Source organism: Equus przewalskii, chromosome 4 (genome assembly GCF_037783145.1).
Source record: "Equus przewalskii isolate Varuska chromosome 4, EquPr2, whole genome shotgun sequence".
NCBI lineage: Eukaryota > Metazoa > Chordata > Mammalia > Perissodactyla > Equidae > Equus > Equus przewalskii.
In genome coordinates this window covers 30,858,213-30,877,006 of record NC_091834.1, presented here as the reverse complement: position 1 = coordinate 30,877,006, position 18,794 = coordinate 30,858,213, and the positions used below count along the sequence as shown (strand labels likewise).

The following is an 18,794-nucleotide window of genomic DNA, read 5'->3' as shown; positions in this document are numbered from 1 at the left end:
GGTGAGGCTTATACTGAGGAAAAATGGTTGGAAAGATACATTGGGGTCCGGATTGTAAAAGACCTTGATGGCCAAGCTAGGATGTTCACATTTATTTTTTAAGTGATGAGTTTATATTTAATGCCTTTTAAATCAGGGAATCAAATGGAAACTTCAGTTATTTATCAAGACTCATCTGGTAGTGATGTTGCCTTTTCCAGCGTCTTCCCTTTTTATACATCACCTCATTATATTTTCTCCATAGCACCTTAGTTCTCTTGTTTATTGTCTGGCTCTCACTATGTAGTGTAAGCTGAATGAGAATGAAAATCCTTCTGAATTTTTTTGGTGATGGTTTTTCACTGCGGCAGTATCTCCAGAACAGACTCTGGACCCACAGTAGGCACTTGTTAAATACCTGGAAAAGAAATAATAAATGAATAGGGAGAGACCAGAGGAGATAAACTATTACAGATGGTTTAGAGACAAGTGTTGATAATCTGGGCTGAAGTTTTGCTGGGCATAGGAGGGAAAAGAAGACACTATGCAAGATGATTTATGAAGGAGGAATCAATAGAGGACCAAATGGAAGGGAAATGTCACAGGCAATTCCAAGACTTTGAACTATTTTTTGGGGAGATGATCATGCCCCTCCTAGAATCTGGAAATAAGAAGGAAGGAGCTGGTTTGGGTTGGTGATGGGTTTTTGGCTTTAGCTGGATAGAGCCGTTGTGTTAGTGAGAGAGTCCAGTGGAAGTGCCATTCTCAGGTATAAGCAGTGTAACCATCAGTGAGGGTAAGGAAGGCAGACTGCCAGGGACACGGTGTAGCTTTCAAAAATTTAACATTTTTGTGCCTGAGACAGCCTGAGTTTTAAAAATTCAAATTTTTTTAATGTTTGGGAGAGTGTGTGGGGAGTATGATCTATTTTTTACTGCTTCTTTCTTCATGAAGTCGGTTATTAAGTGTGAAAGGCAGGTGAACACAAAGAGGTCTCATAGACCCTCAGGGGGTAAAGCTCTGGCCCTCTGCTTGTCCCTCCTTCCCTTGTCAGCATTTTTCTCATGTAGCTCTGAACACTGCTTAGGAAACTATCTTTGGCAGTATTTGTGAGGATTGCCAACTTCAGCTAAGCAACCATTCACTTGAACGAAGTAGAAGCTGAGTGGAGAATGTATAAGAAGTTCCCAGTTGAGGGTTTTTTTCCTCCCACTCTGCAGATCCAAAGGGCAAAGGCAAGAACTGTGACAAAACAATATTTTCCCACATCCCCCAGCTCACAAGGATATAGCGATAAAGACAATTTGAGTTTTAAGTGTGCAGTTATCCAAATCTAGAAGCATTTCTAAGAAATAGAAATAACGTTTTCACTGATGATACTCAAATATAAGTAGCTTCCCTTTCTAACATCTCAATATTGCAATTATAAAATATAGGATAAAAGGTCAAAAGTGAGAAAGTTTCCCAATTAAAATACCCAAAAGATACATATTGTATGTTTGTGTATCTTAGTGGAATTTACTATAGGTAATAGAAGAAAAATTCCTTTGCAGTGAAAACAATATGAGGTTTCCAGAAAATGAATTTGTTCACACAACTCATGGAGAGTGTGCTTTATTAGATGAGGTTGATTAATTAATACTCAGTCTTGTCAAATTTATTTTAGACAACTGGTTAATCCAATTAGAGTGGATGTGTTTTGGGGAATAATTTTGTACAAGTGATTCACTGAGTATTCTCTGTATGATGATCATTCTATATGTCTAATTGTTATGGACAGAATGTTTATGTCTCACCCCCCCCCCCCCACCCCGACTCCACAAATTCACACGTTGAAGCCCTAAACCCGAGCTGATGGTATTAGGAGGTGGGATCTTTGGGAAGTAATTAGGTTTAGATGAGGTCATGAGGGTGGAGCCCCCATGATGGGATTAGTATCTTTGTAAGAAGAAGAGAGACCAGAACTTTCTCTCTTTATCTCTGTCTCTCTCTGTCTCTCTCTCTGCCATGTAAGGACACACTGAGAAGGTGGACCTTCACAAAGCAGGCTCCCACCAGGAACCAAATCTGCCAGCACCTTGATCTTGGACTTCCCAGCCTCCAGAACTGTTAGAAATAAACTGGAGGTTGTTTAAGCGACCTAGGCTGTGCTATTTTGTTATAGAAGCCTGAGCAGACTATTTCTCAAACATGAGAGTGCATAAGAATAATCTGGAAGCTTATTTAATACCTGTATTCCTGAACCTCAACCTAAAGAAAATCAGTCTGGGATGCATCTGTCCCAGTGTTCTTCAGTTTTAGTAAACTTCAAAGGGATTCTGATTTGGGCTGTTCTGGGCAATACCTTGATAAATGCTAGTTACAGCAGATCCGGGGGAAACAGATCATTGTTGTTTGTGCACCAGCGGGCAGAGTGGGCAGGAAAGGGAGAGGGAGCTGCTCTGACTTTTCCTCACTTGCTCACTCTTCTCTATTTCATATGTTCCAAACTTTTCCATCTGAGTAGCATACTTAAAATTACCAGATTCCCTACCTACATCACACAGCAAAAAACACAAATTTAGGATTTTAGAAGGAAGAACAGTGGGGAGAGTGGACACTCTATAACACCTCAGTCTTTTTCCTTCCAGGGCTTCATTTGTTCAATAACTACGGAGAAGGTCTCTCTCCCTCAAATTACTGCGTGTTCAAGAAATCATAGCCAAGGAAAGACTTTTCTTGGGGAAAATTGTGAAGTGGGCAAAAATTATAGTTGTTTGCTTGGCCCACACTCCATCAAACTGATGTTAGCTTTTCTGAAAAAATAAATCTGTATGTCTAATGTGTCGATGGGTATGCCACATCAACATGGTTGATGGACCTAGAAAAACATGGTCTTTTGTACTTCTTAGATGAAGTACTTTAGTTTAAAATTCAGAGAATTTAAAGGACCAAGGTAGGGACTGAAGAGAACTCTTGGTTGGACGTGGGGCTTTTGGCATTCTTCAGAATATTTTTCCCAAGGACAGGCCTTGAGCAGTCTATGGAGGAGCTGTTTTAGGAATCTGAGTCCCATGTCTTGGCTCCTTATTAATTCTGAAATGAGGTATGATCTGGTCATCAATGTATCTGGACTTGGCAGAAATCACTGGGATTAATGCATCAGCATGTAGAGGGTCTTTGCTTTTTTAGGAAAAATAAGACTCTTCAAAAGAGGAACAATTAATTACAGTCTTCAGATCTCATTTTCTCCTTGAGGCAGATACAAATTCCAACTGTTTATGACCTTGTAGTGCCATCTCCCAAATTGGCATGTATTTTGACATATTTTGTGAAAGCAATTTCCATTATGTTGTATTCACCAACACATGGTGCATGGAAACTGTTAAGCAAAATACAAAATATTTCTAATAATCTATTTGCTATGTATTATTAACAATCAAAAGAACAAAGATCCACCAGATGGAGGGATAGATCTGTGATATCCATTCATTTTTTTTATGTCCATAAAATACTCTAGCACAAATAAGAAATCAGAGAAAGACTTTCAAGCAAAGACTTGTATTTCAGTTCTTTGGTTGTCTGAAATGAAATATAAATTCACGCAACCAGGGCAGCAGGTTTCCTGCCAGTGGGAAAGTAGCCCGGTCAGAGAATCATGAGATGTGGATTTTCCCAGAGCAGTCCTACTCACTGGGTCTTTGGAATTACCAGCAGGTCACTTTGCTTCTCTTGTTCTTGGTGTCTTTAAAATTTGAAACCTCTGAGCCCGTCCCTTCTCATGTTGTTGTATATATTATAAATAAATGCCCCAAAATGTGAAATGCTGAGAGTTTCTTATATAAAGATGAATGCCTACTTCAGCTGGGTACAGAAATTTCAAAATTTTACTGGTCTACAAAACATTTTTACCAGCTTGTTTTCCTGGTGGGAAGTAGTTAGGTTTTAAGAGGAGAGAAGCATCACATTTTAGCCTTAAGCAGAAATGCTATTCATCTCCATGCTGGCTATTGGAGCGACAGTATTCTTGCTATTGCATTTTGCAAATTGTGATGTTCATGAAATCAGGCTCCAGAAAGTATATTTTGCTCACATTTTCCCACCTGGCGTTTATTTCTCAGCTTGTTAATAAACCGGTCATCTTCATAGACTTTTCTGATTCTCAATTTTTCCCCCATTAGTTCTAGTTAATTGTAAATAAGTTTTTAGTTTATTTCTTCCATTTGCATTTCTTTGCCCCTCAGAAGAGATTGTGTCTGTCTGGGGGTAGAGATAGGCTGAGCCTGTGGAACTCTCCTCTGGGTTCCATTTCACTAAGTCGTCTTTTCCAAAGTATGTGCTTCTACGTGGAGCTCAGAAAATATTTGTGGAATGAAATGAAGCCTGGCATAAAACATAAATTGGGAGGCAATGTGGCTTAGGAGTAAACAGAATAGGACTTGGAATAAGAAAGTAAGTTTTAAATTCCAATTCTTGCCTTGTTAGCTACCTGAACTGGGGGAAATTACTTTATCTCCCTGGGCCTCCATTTCCTCTTCTGTAAAATGGGTATCAGAGAACCTACCTCATAGGATTCTTTTGGATATTAAATCAGGTAATCCATGTAATGTTTTGGCAGAGTTCTCAGCCCATGGCAATTGGTCAATAATTATCATTTATTATTATGACATATCATTAGTTTTGTCACCTCACAGCATCCAGCACACTATCTTCAGAGTGTCAGAATATCTATACTAGAAATTTTAAATTTAAATACATCTGTTAAATGAAGAAACAGATTTTTTTCACTCAGTTGATAATTCTGGTAACCTCTTCTCTACTCTAGAGTTTCAAGTTTGATTTTTGGAATACCTTCAAATTCACACATTTGTGAAATTTTGTGATTTAACAGTTTTTGTGCCCCCATTGCAAGTCCTGAATCCTGTTATGGTTATAATAGGTGCTTAATAAATATTTATTGACTGATTGCCTCCCTATTAATTGCCTTTTCTTTCTGATGTTAATCTCTTTTTTAGAGAAGTCGCCTCAAGTTGTTATACTCTTCATCCTCACATGCTAGGTACAGCCAGCCCTCCGTCTCCACAGGTTCTGCATCTGCAGATTCAACCAACCTCGGATTGAAAGGCCTGCGATGGTTGTGTCTGTACTGAACATGTACAGACCTTTTTTTCTTGTCATTATTCTCTAAACAATACAGCATTACAACTGTTTAAGTAGCGTTTACATTGTATTGGGTGTTATAAGTAATCAAGAGATGATTTAAAGTATATGGGAGGATGTGTACAAATTATACACAAATACTACACCATTTGACATCAGGGACCTGAGCATCTGTGGATTTTGGTATGAGGGGGTGTGGGGGTCCTGGAACCATTCCTCCTTGGATACCCTGGGTTGAATATATATAGGTTGTAATTTTTTTCAAACTATATGTCTAGTATCATGGTTTTGAAATTTTCTATCTGGTCCATACTTATACTCTTCCAACAGAATTTAGTCAAATGTTTGTGGGTGAGTATGGGTGTGTGGTGCAAAGGCTGATAATGAAGTAAATTGTGACAAGGAATTAAAAATGAGAGTTGCCTTGGGCTTTCTGCGGAGACACCTTCTATATATGTGGTTTTACCTCAAACATGATATTTTACTCTGTGCTTCTTTAGATTATATCTGAATGTTTTTGAAATTTATTTCTCTGTCTTGTTCTTAAAGTACAATGTACAATTTCAAGTTCCCTAAAAAGATTACTCATTTGGAGAGGAAATATTATATTCTGTGTAGAAACAGACTTCTTACAATGCCTCTGTCCCAGGGAGAAGTCACAAGCATGTGAATGGCCTACTTTCTCCATACCAAGAAATTGATTTTCCCTTTGTTTCTAAGGAAAATCATTTTGAAGGTACTCACCTCTATATGATCAATGGCACTATAAAAACACTTTGGGGCTTCAGGAGGGTGAATACTAGTTTAAAAATTACTTATTCCATGCAGTTTAATTTTATTCCCTTAAAGATACATTCAGTTTTGGAATGCCACTTCTCCTTATTGTTTCCTTAACTTAATCCACATGAATGTTTCCTCATACAATCTAATGCTCACCAAGCAGGAAAGAAGACAGCACTAAATTGTATTTTTAGCTTTGATTCACCTTACTCTTAGTCTTATATGTATTTTCTGGACCTGCCAAGTGTAAACTAGGAATTTATTTCTTGATTTATATCATTTACTCCTTTACTGTCTAGCAGAACTTACATTTCAATGCCTGGGAATTGGAGAAACAATTGAGTGGGATGGTGAGTCTATCAAGATATTTGCTTAAGACTCTTAAAAGAAGCCTACACATGGATGTCTTGGAACCAGATTTTAAGTGAACAAAGTGAAAACCTGTTTCTCTCGTGTGGTTATTTCAGGCTTTCTATTTTTAAAGTAACCTTCACATATGGTACCTCCATATAAATCTAAATATATTCTATATTGGTATAAGCATGATTTGAGCTTTCTTTTCATGATACATCACAGTGATGAATTCAAGCTTAATTCTACTGGCTTTTCATATTATTTTAGTATGAAGGGGTTACTGTATCCTAACAGAATTGCTATGTCATGTTAATGTACATATCTAAACTATATACACTATTACATTTCTAGCACATTGTATTAATTATGGAAGTCACTTTCATTTCAATAGTTGAATTTACATGACAACAGATTCTGGAGCTCAGTGGAGCATCAGACATGCATGTCACAGAATTCCCTTGTAGTGTGGGCGTTGACAGGGTTCTGTTGACATCAAATTTGCAATGAAAATGTCTCATAAATGTGCATCCACATAGAACAGTCCTTAGAAGAGATCATCTCAATATTCGCATAGGTCATTAGTATCAGAGAAGGAAAATTTCCACACACTTCCATTAGTAAAATAAATTATTAGGAATATATAACCATACACATATATATAAATCACCTATAAAATGTGTCTTAAACATTTAGAAAAGCTATCCAGATATAGAACTGTCAATTTTGTGTTCTCTCCTGTACCTGTATAAAGCTTTTGTATTCTACAACTCCTACATAAATGTTGGGTGAAGACTCTAAATCAGGCAAGAGAATGGACTGGTCCAGAGGGGTTATAATGGGAAGTAAGTAACAAGATAAAACAGAACCAGGGGAAAATCAGGCTGACTATCACAACAAAGTTCTTAACAGGGAGAACTATTAGACTGTGAAATAGTCTTTCAAAGATGCTGGAAGAAGTCATTACTTGAGACATTTAAAATCAGACTGGACTGAAGTACTCTAAAATACAACATGCTATGCTATGGGGACCAAGCCTACATTAGAAGTGGAAGGACAGGGATGACCTAATAGTTTCTACCGTCTCTGTGATTACGGTGATTGTACTCATTTTATGGGTTCAGTCTTGGTGGGTAATCTTCTATCATTTTATGCTGCTTCTTGGGAGCAATTTCAACATATTCATCTAATGCATAAGTGGATGAATTTAGCAGAATCTCAGAAGGGATGAAAATGCACAATAAACTCAGTGTAAGACAGCAAAGTGAGACAACTATGAGTAAACACCACTCCTTTTTTGAGGAGTAACCCCTGGAGAAAACAATTCTCACCCTGGAACTCTGGCCACATTCCAACATGCATAAACATCCTGTCCTCCTCGTTCTCAATGGAGATTAGGTATTAATTTTTATGTCTTTTGTCTAATAGTATCTTGGGATGATTTTGAGCGCAGGGCAACAAATTCAAACATTTCATCCCCAAGCCAATGGCCTACATTTTGGCAGGAGGTAGCTAGGAGCCTGAAAAAACATCATGCACCATTTTGAGACTGATACCTACTAGAAGAATAGATAAGAAAGAGAAAATGGTTTAATTTGGAAAAAAGAGTTTGACATGAAATAATAAAGAGGAGAAGGTACCTAAGAAAGTTGTAAAAATGTTATGCTGGGAATATTTCACAATAAGACCCCCCTCAATCCTGTGCAGTTCTGGTTGATCACCAGTCATGAAGTAGAGAACTGAGACAGGTGACTTTTTGACAATTACCCTAGTTCTTTCATTCACTAAAAATATTAATTTAAATTTCATTAAAAATAAAAATCATTCAATTTTATGTATCTTTGCATTGTTCAACTTACCAATTTTAATTGCAGTGACATAAAATCAAAGATGGGCTCATTTTGATGTTTGGTAATTCTGGGGTAAATCATCTGACTTACACTTGTTTCTTTTCATGTGTACACCACAACTTTTAAAAAAGACCTTCATACACAAATGAATGAATCATAGAACATATTTTAATTATTTCTAATATTTTCTGTTTATGTAGCTTTCCATACATTTTCTCAAGTTATTGATCATATATTCCTGAAGTGTGAAAACTACCATTCAATTTTAACAGAGAGGTGCCTGTCTCTCCTAAGTCCTCAAATTTAACCCATTCCTTGTGTTGGCATAATTTTCTATGATTTAGGTTTCACATTTCATTGGCAAGGATCTATCTCATAGAACAGAGGTTTTATACTTAGAATTTTTTTTTTTTTTTTTTTGGTGGGGAGAGTGAGAGTTTATCAATACCAAAAGGTATTCCTACCACTTATCCTTCTTTGTAGTCCAATGAATGTGGATAGTCTGAAATTTTCATTGTTTTATTTTTGAAAATATAAGCTTCAAGACTTATCCTCAGTTTCCAACCTGAGCACCTGTGTTACTCTGAGCATAAATCAAGACAGCCTTAGGGCATGTCTATTCAGAATAACATGTACTCCTGCTGGCTGATCAGAACCTGGAAGGATGGCCAGCTAAAACCTACAGATGTGAGAGAGATTTGTAAATACAAGGCAGTGCCATTATGAAATATGGGAAATATCACTTTATTAAGGTCTGGTGTGCAATAGCTTCCAAAATCTATTCAAATTCTATTGGGCTGTTTTGAGAAAAAATGTGCATAGCACTATAGAATCATTAACTAATAACTGGAGTGTCCTAAACACCTGTGGTAGGAACTGTAATTCACAGGAGTTTAGGGTAATGGCAATAGAAATGTTTTGTCACACTTATATTAAATATATTTACACCAAGAATTAGAATTCAGGTAGCAGCCTTAAAATATGTGATCAGATAAACCAAAGTAGACAGATTTAGGTAAGTGAATAACATTTCTCTACAAAGAGACGCCTTTTTCCTCCAAAGAGACACAATATGGCTCTGCTGAGCAGTTTCAAAATCAAGCAGCACAAATGATTTTAAGCAGAGAGATGAAAGTAATAAACTATTGCCGAGGTCCTTAACTTACACTAACCTCACCTCACATTATCCTCAACTCTGAAGATACCGATATGTAACTCTCTCTATACATCACACACATCACTATTCAAGTAATAGTAGAAATATTTTATTAGTAAATTAGCTGAGCGCTTGACCCCAGATTATTAGAAGTGTACAGTTTTATTATTTGTTATCAAAATTTACAATACTTTAAAATACTTAAAAGGTAAGGGCATGTTCCCTTAAGAAATCAACCTAAAGTGCTATACTTAAGATAATCTTTCACATTTAACCCAGGGAAGGAACTAGAAGGAAATCTAAATGAAATCCTTAAGAAACAGCTTATTGGATATATTACCTAGTCTATTTCTGGATCGCGAATCTCCCGCCCTCACTGTCAGATAAGAAAATGGAACAGGATCAATGAAGAGAGATGCTCCCAGTCTGGGTTTTCGATTTTTCACTCAAGCCGAAAGGAGCAAAGGGCATCGAGTTCGGGCTCCTTTCCAAGCGTGCTTGCAGGAGAGCAAACCTCTGGCTGCCTCTGGCTGCAGAGCGTATCCAGGCTGCAATACGGACCAGGTCTCGCTGTCCTCTGGCCCCCTCTCTTGGCAACCTCCACACCCACATGAAACTGCCAGTGTGGCAGCCAGTCATCACAAGGTTTCCTGTGCACAAAGCCTAAGGAGCCCCCGAATAGAAAGGCATCCTGAGCCCAGAGCAGGGCTGGAGGTGGTCGGCTAATGAAATTGGTCTCTCTGGGGGTCTGCGAGTGCTAGTTAGTCCCTCCACCTCTAGCACTCTAGCCATAGATCTGTGCCCTGAAATCTGCCTCCCTCTCAGAGACACAGACGTGCGCGCACACACACAAACTCTCACTCACGCACACCCACATCGCCTCTGCCCCCCACTCTCCCCACCCCCGGCAGAACTGTAGGGACTGGTCCTTGCTCTGCCTCAACTTTCCCTGCTGCGCCTGCCCCACGCGGCACCCGATCCGCCGCGCCCTCGCTGGGCGCCCTCCAGAGGGACACGTCCTCCTCTGGGCCCCTTACCTCGCACCGACAACTCCGGGCAGGGACTGGAGCTGACCGAGGTGGCGGCGGCGGCGGCGGCTGAGCCTGCACCCGGGCTCGCTCTCATGGTTGGTGCTCCTCATCCGACACAAAAGAGGTAGCTTGCTGGCTTTGTCCTTTCCAAATCCCAGGGAGAACTTATTTTGCCCCCGAAATGGCCAACTTGTGTGCGCCGCTTCCTGTCACAGTGCCCTCTGCCCCCGCCCCCTCCCGGCTGCTCGCTGGACCACGGCCCGGTGGCAGAGCATCCAGGCCTCCGAGTCAGTGAGGAGTGGGGAAAGGGAGAGGGGGAGGAGAAGTGAGGGGGGAGGTTGGGAAAAGGGGGCACCCAGTGGTCTTCCGCGGAAGAGAGGAGGGCAGTTCACAGCTGAATCTTTCTCCTCTTTACAGGCAAAGCCACTTAGGGCGCGGAAGCAACTTTCCTTCACCTTGGCCAGGCTGAAACCATCGCATCTAATTGGGACTCTCGGCAGAGGCACGGACCTTCTGGCATTCTCTCCTCATTCTCTCTTTCTCCTTTTCTCCCTCTCTCGTTCTCCTTTTCCCTTTTCCCCTCCCCCTCCCTCCCTCCCTTTATAGGGGTGTATCCGCAGAGTCTTCAGTGAGCCAGGGTACCTAGACGAGAGGATTATTATACAGAAAGGCAGGGCGGTTTTACTGGCTGCTTCGTCTCACTCTGTTGAAATCCTTAGGCAACGCATGCAAAGGTTGGTGAATTTCAGAGGGGTGGGGTGAAGGGGCGTGGGTCGGCAGGGAGATTGGCGGCTGTAACTTTGAAGCTTTGCTAGAGCTCTTGGCCAGCGGGAGAGAGGGGACTAACGGTGGGCCCTGGAAGAACTCTCCTTGGTCCCCGTGCAACGGGCTGACCGCATGTTGGATGAGAAAGGGGGAGCCGAAGCCAGAGAGGGAGCGAGAGAGCCTGGGAGGCCGGTGTTCAGCTCTGCCCCACACGCCGCTCAACTACACATTGCGAGGCCCTGGAGAGGGCTTGTGCAGAACAATCTCTGAGTAGGGCGGGAGGGAGACGCTCCTGTTTCCTAGCAACTCTCATCAATCTTCTCGGGATAGCTCCCTCTGAAGGAATTCGATTGGACAGTCCCTGGAGGGAAGCCACGCCTCTTCAAGAATGCTGTGCTGCCGCTTTTTCGCATTCTCCCAAATTTCTTGGGTGGAATGAGATTAGAGGGGAGTGCTCAATTATCTTCCTTTTCCTTCTATTCTGGCACACCTCCCCCTTGCAGCGACCCCCCTTCCACCCCCGCATTAGCCCTTCTCTAGTCCTATTTGTGGTTAGCACAATGTTCTCTACAGAGCCTCTCCCTTCTTAAAATTAAATAAATAAATAAAACCCTTAAATCGGTGACGTAGGCACAAAAGAGAAAAAGGCACATGGAAATAGCTTTAATAGGCTCTGAGCTGCAGATAAAATCCGAAAGGTAAATTTCCAGGCATCTCTCTTTGTTTAGAAACACGTTGTATTTAATTCAAAATAGAAACTTCACTGTCATTAATTTTTCCACCCTGAGATACTAACTCCGTGATAACCAAGGACTGAATTACATGTAGCCAGAGACAATTAACTTAATGCTTTAATGCTACATTGATTCTTTAATATTTAATGTTAAGTTGTTTAACAACTGCCTTCTTTTGTAGCCTAGCCAGAACATTTCAACTATAAAAATAATTTTACCGCTAATTCTTTTAGAGAGTCAGCAATATTTGGAAGACACGTGCGCTTGTATGTCCCATGGTGAATGCCACTAAAACTAGAAACTTGAGTATATTAAACATTAAAGTGTTATCAAATAGTGAATCTCTAAAAATGCTAGAAGTTCCCCTTCCAACACCATTCTTTCTGGAATACAATAGCAGTGCGAAAACAAACAAACAAAATCACTCTTCCTTTGTATTTCATTACTGCTATCTAATGTGTACTGCTCATCACAAACATATTAGACTTTCTTAAGAGAATTTTCACAATGTCTGTCCAACAGACACCTATACAGCAAGAAGCAATGACATGACAATGGAGAAGATAAAGATCTATACACTGCAAGGGCTTCAGACACACAGGAAGTCTTGTTGGCAGCTTTTGCTTTCTTTAATTGTTCCGGAAGATACCATTTTGCCTTTCTAAGACTTTATCAGAATCAGCTGAGATTGGGAGAAGTAGAAGAGATCTGATATTTTCATCTCATTAAAAAAGAAAATTAGCTGTGTTTGCACACAAAAGCAGCACTGATGTATAGGCTGAGCTGCACCGCGGCAGCACATATGTAGGCTGTTTGACACACTAAGGTTAGTGATGTGTAGAGACTGAAATACTGAAGCAAATTGTCAATCTCTTATCAGATCTGTCCTCATAGGACGCTTTCCCTTTTTCCCCCTGCCATACATGCACAAAGGAATGATGAACGTAAGGGCTTCTCAGCCTGATGGAAGGAAGCATGTTACTTGAATTTGAATCTTTAATTGCTATCACTTCCTAGCTGTGTAACCTTGGGCAAGTTTCTTAATCTCATTATATCTCAGTTTCATCATCTGTAAAATGGGAATAATAATTGCTCATCCCTCAGAGTTATTTTGAAGATTAATAAGTACCGTGTAAGCAGCATGCAAGTATTAGTTGTGGCAATTAGTCTCTAGTTTATAGTTAACCAATGGTATTTTAATTGTTGAGCCATATATAATATTTAATTGAAGGCAATTAGTCTTGTACTTTAATTCTTCCTTTTTAATTTAATTTAAAGTCATCATTGACTGGGAACATAGCTTTAACTTTTAGTGTCGATTTGTTGGTGTGTGTATGTGTGTGTGCACATACATATGCTTGTTTTCAATTTCCTTTTAAAAGCCTCAAGGCGTAGGACTAAACAACCGCTGGCTAAATGGCATGTCAGTTAGGAAATATCTCCCCCCACCTCAAGTATGCTAACTGGGGTCTATTTCTAAACAATTCTTGTCCCCTCTTTAAGTACCTCTGCTATAGCACGTTCATCTTTATCAATACTTTTCAATCAATACTTTTCAAATATTTTATCAAATACTTTTCAAGTAGGACACACATGTGTTTGGACATCTAGATCACTCTTTCTGGTTCCTATTTTTTATTAGTTTTATTAATTTTTACTAATTCATCTATATTTATTTGAATGAGTAATCATATTTCTTCTTAGGACCCTTTCCGGTTAACGCCCTGACTTCTGGTATAATGCCTTTTCATTTTGGCCCATAAAGCACACCATCCTTCATTCAGAAATAACACCGAGAGTTGATGCGTTGCCATCATTAATCACAGGTAAATTGCCTTCCACATCCCCATTCTGATCCAGAGTTCACTCTCACTAACATTCCTTTTGGAGCAAATCTCTACTGGCTCAATCCAGAAGTCAATTTCCTTGCTGGTTTCTACTCCAGTAGCAACTATGAAGTTATTTTGATCACATGCAGGGTGTTCAGGTGCCCAGTGTGTCTGGGACAGTTCTAGTTTACATCTATTGTTTGGGTATATTCATAGTGCTCACTTTACTTTTCAAAAGAGTCAGGTTTGTGCATTAAATTATATGGTTACTTGCACCCTCTAATCATCTGGCCAATATCTCTTGCCTCATCTGCCATGTGACTGTTAAATTCCTCTGTATAACTATTTTTCTAGGATAAGACTGATCAATTCTGGAGGCCGAATACATATGTTTCTGTAAATACATAATATACATATAAAATGTTAAAATTTATATTTAATTTGCTTATAAATATCCCTCATCTATTTTTCAACTTGTTTCAAAATATGTTTCCCCTTGGATAATCTGTAAAGTCTAATTCTAATTACAGTTCCACAATATAAAAACAAAAATATGCTACTCTTAGAAGGTCCAAGGCAAGAGGTTCCTTCTATTCCATGTTCTAAGGCAAGAGGTGCCTGATCCTTGGGCTGTATTTGAGTGCAGTATCTTTAAACCACGTGGACTATAAAAGAGTTAAAGTCCAAGGAGCTGAGAGAGGTAGGAAATTTGAGTTTAGAGAGTTTCAGGCATGCTCTAAATATGCAGATGCAGAATGGGGGCGTATGTGCCTTCCCCTTACTTCAATGCTAGTGAGAGGTGCTGCTGCTACAGGGAAACCATTGCTATGCTCCCCTGGAAGTAAGTTGACGTAATAGACTGCTTTTTAATTCACAGCAGAAAAATACAAAATGCAGGAGGTTGTGTGTTGATTGGTCTCCCAGAAGGCTGAAAGAAAAGGAGGCTGCACTTGGCGGGTAACTGCACTCCCACATATGACAGGTAAAAGGAGTTGGTTTCCTATACACCATGTGTGGAGAGAGTGAGCACAGAGTAGGAGATGTGTTTTCTTAGGTCCTAACCAGAAGGGCTTGTTGGAGCAACTTTGGATCCCAGGAGACAGTCTGTGGGGGCACAAGGCTGTGGTAATGCAACTGTGCAGGCTTGTGCTCTGCACAAAAGTGCCTCGTTGAAGAGAGAGAGGGAGCTGCTTGCCCAGTGCTCCTGTGCAGGGCTGCATCAACCTGCTTGGAGGGTGTCTTTTTGTAATTCATCAATCTGGAGGGAGCACTTTCCTAATTTACATACAGGGGGCTAGGAGAAGCCCGTTGATGTAGTACAGATGACCAGGTCCTCGGGAAGTGTAGTAAGTGCCCAGTCACAAAAGCCTCACCAGAATCAGGTCAGACTCTGCAAGGAGAGATCTCCATAGCTGAGGGTCTTTAAAGAGTGGACTAAACTTGGATTAGGAAAGTCAGCTTTGAATACCTGCTAAGTCCAGGGAAAAAGGAATGACAGATCAGTTATGGTCAAACAGGACTTATCTTGTCCCCCAAACCTTCTATCTCTGACCTATTCAACTCTGAGGGATCAAAAGCTCCATCTCCTGCTTGAGGTGGAGGGAGGATGAGGATGAGGAGCTGGTTGAGCAGAGAGAAGAGCCTGCCAGGTGCCATTGCCTGGCTGGGGGCAAGAGAAGCTGTAACTCAGAGGGACTTTGGAATTTTGATTATTACTCTGTATTGAACCTAATTCCACCTGAGTCTTTGTCTTTTTTTCTTTTTTATCGCACTAAAGTGAAGGGAGAAATTTTTATTTGGGAAGAATCTGAATGTCAACGCACCAGCCTTGAATTATACCTAAGGGGATAGAGAAGAACAAGCCCCACAGGCAAGATATGTAGGGGCAATGGTGAGAAAAGAATGAAATTGTTTTTGTGGTGCTTTATTAGCCTCATTTATTAGGTGTATAAATGTTCTGATCAGTACTTTGGATTCTTTTGCGTTTTTTCCCCTGATTCTTGCAAAGGAAAACAAAAAAGAATAGCCCTTGGATATTTACTATGTGTTTTGCTTTTGTCCCACATATTGTACAATGAACAGCTGAGTTAATTTTTGTTCTAAACTTGAATGTTCAAATATTAAAATACCTATCACCCACAAATATCTTCTTTGGAAGATTTTAATTTTCAATCATTAAATAAATATTAATGAAAAATAAATATTAATAAAATTAGTAGATTCTTTAAAAATACTCATCACAAGAAATTGAAGTACTTGTTTATTTGTCTTCCCTGTTAGACTGGAAGTTTCATGAGGACAGGCATTATGATTATGTTTACCATTATATCCAGGTACTTACAGAAATGATGTGTGCGGAGGGGTGGTGGCTGGGAGGAGAAGACTTGGTCAGTAGACATTTTGTGAGTGAACGAATTAACCTTTAAAGATCAAAAGATTGTACTGACAAAAGATTGCCTTTTTTTTGCTGAAAAATATTCGCCCTGAGCTAACATCTGTTGCCAATCTTCCTTTTTTTGCTTGAGGAAGATTCACCCTGAGCTAACATCTGTGCCAATCTGCATCTCTTTTGTATGTGGGCTGCTCCCATAGCATGGCCACTGACAAGTGGTATAGATCGACACCTGAGAACTGAAGCTGGGCCACTGAAGTGGAACATGCCAAACTTAACCACTAGCCACAGGGATGGCCCCCTTGACTTATTTTTTTATAGTTGAGTAAACTGAGTGCCGGATATAGCATGTGTTCCCAAATTTCTGTATTGGAGGGTTTTAGAGTTGTTAATCTGGTTCATCTACTTTATGAAAGGAGTGGGCGTTTTTGCTATCACTTATCTATCTCAAGTGCCTAAAACTGCCTGACATGTTATTGAGCTCCGCAGGCATCTGATGAATGGAAGGTTAAATGGTTGGAAGACATTCCTAGGCGTTTTGTCTCAATTCTGTACTTTCATAACAAGCAAATTATTTTTACTTTTAGATCTTTTTTAAATAGCTTCTTTTTGAAGGGTGGGGATAATAGAATGTGATGAAGGTTATGAGCATCAAAGGAGAATTCAAGCCTCTTGGCACAGCCCCTGCTTGGAGGAGTTAATTTACACAGATAAGGTATGGTAGAATCACTGCTGTTACTCTGGACTTGTGACTCCAGTCTAAATAAATGATGCAGAGCACAAACACATAAGGAGTTCAGAAGGAGGAAAGCATGTCAACTGAGTTTGCCTTTTCACCTATAAATTGATTCTCAGAGATTTTGGCAAAGGTTTCTATTATACATTTTAGATGTGATATCTGTTGGTGTTATTTATTTTGGTCTTACATTGATTATTTCCTTCCTGAGAATTTAAATCTATTTTTTATACCTGGATATGATAACATGTTGATTGGGTCATGCATTAAGTCAGCCATTCAGTTCAGAGCAAGGTCCAATTAGTTATGTATGTTTGTATGTATGAACTCAAGTAACATTCATTGGAAACTATCATGTGCCAAACACCAAGCCAAGTACCTAGGATACCAAGGAGATAAGATGGAAGGTAGGAACCTTGAAGATTTCTCTTCTGTTATTGGTGAGCAGAAAGGTCGACAAATCATTAAAAATACGGCATGATGGAATATATAAGAGAGGCCCTTTAAGAAGTAGAGTGACCTAAGGAAGTGGCCACTATGCATTACTCAAGATAAAAATCCTGAGCTCAAAAAGCCTTTGAGTATAATGTCCAAAGTAAGAGCCTACTGTTCCACAAGGACTCCACTTTAAGACTAAACTTTGAAACATACATATGTGAGAAAGGGGAACATATTAGTCAGAAATGCCTTTTGGCTGCACATGACATATAGCCCAACTAACAATCAATTAAACAAACAGTGGTTTTCTAGTATGTTTATTTTCACGTATGAAGACTATGGAAATAGGCAGGTTTGGTATTGCTTCAGTGACTCATGTTGTCAGAGTCAGCATCTCTGTCTTTTCCTTCATGTTGCAATATTGCTGCTCCAGCTATCACGTCACTCACTCAGGAGTCAGGAAGAAGCAGGATCAGCAGTGTAAGCTATATTTGCCCTGTGTATCAAGAATGCACAATCTTTCTCCAAACCACATAGCATAGTATCATTTCTGTCTAACTGGCCATATCTCTTCATATGATTGCCCCTAGCTGCAAATTAGGTTGGAAAAGTGTGTAATTAGTTTTTTCAGCCTCTGTAAGACATCAAGAAAGAGGGTGAATGTGATTGGCTGTGGGACCAGCCAGCCAACACTGTCTGACTTAGGGAGCAATCTCATTGCTTCCCTCTATTTAAAGCTTTTCTATGCTGGAGATAGTTTCCACTCCATAATTTAAGTGTTAAGTTGAAAGTGGGGTGGCACGAATGGATCTTCTATGGAAGGGAAAATGTTTGGAGTTGACTCACTCCTTGGTCTCTTTCAAACTGTGGCCAAGTGACCCTTTTTGGCCAAGGTCAACTACTGTAGTACCTGTTCTTAATTACATTAATACCTGGCTCCTTCTGTATCTGAAAGCAATATATATCATTTAAAGTTCTTAGGGCATAAAAAGTATGTCTCCTTTTAAAGAAAATACTAAATTGCAATTCAAACTACTTGTATTGATATGTATATGTATAAACTCCAAACACAGATATGCCAGTAGGGCTCCTTGGGAAAATGTCCAGCAATATTAAATGCATTTTAAATGTGCAAAAAAATTATGTGTCGACTTCTGAAGCATGCATGTTACACATTGAGATGCCTCCAGTGTTTCTGTTCTAGGGGATTCATTTAACAGTAAATATTTATTGAGGGCCTACTCCTTGGCAGGTGTTGTGCTATGTCCTGGGTAGGCAAGATAGATTGGTTCAATATAGCTCTTGGTGTTGTGCAGCATATACCAGAGAAAGGCTTTCAATCAATATGGAGCCCTATTTTTAGGAATGTTCCAACCATAGCCCTCATGACTGTGCAAGACGTCACAGCTCTCAGTATTATATTTCAGTTTGTTTTATTCTAATTCACAGTATTCTTCTTTTTTATTTATTTTATCCTGCTACTTTGGAAATATTCTCTTCATTAAAAAGATAAGCAAACAAACAAAAAAACTTTTGTTCCCTATCTCCTTATTTCCTCCTTTAGCGTGTTTGTTTTAACCTTTCCTTCTTTCACATGTTTGAACAATATTTAAT

The 18,794-nt window shown here is 39.6% G+C and overlaps 1 protein-coding gene and 1 long non-coding RNA gene across 6 annotated transcripts in view; one reads left to right on the top strand and one right to left on the bottom strand.

Annotated features, from left to right (window-relative positions):
* Positions 1-11,007, bottom strand: part of GRM3 (glutamate metabotropic receptor 3) — a 226,929-nt gene extending 215,922 nt beyond the window's left edge. Inside the window, exon 1 of one of the 2 annotated variants that reach the window (XM_070617326.1) lies at positions 10,293-11,007. The gene's annotated coding sequence lies outside the window, so the exon portion shown is untranslated. The remainder of the gene's footprint in view (positions 1-10,292) is intronic. The other variant, XM_070617327.1, reaches the window with a different exon arrangement.
* Positions 10,210-18,794, top strand: part of LOC139083007 (uncharacterized) — a 37,306-nt gene continuing 28,721 nt past the window's right edge. For all 4 annotated transcript variants that reach the window (XR_011539458.1, XR_011539460.1, XR_011539459.1 and 1 more), the window contains exons 1-4: positions 10,210-10,410; positions 10,704-11,020; positions 13,490-13,611; positions 14,492-14,596. This is a non-coding gene — a long non-coding RNA (uncharacterized lncRNA). The remainder of the gene's footprint in view (positions 10,411-10,703; positions 11,021-13,489; positions 13,612-14,491; positions 14,597-18,794) is intronic.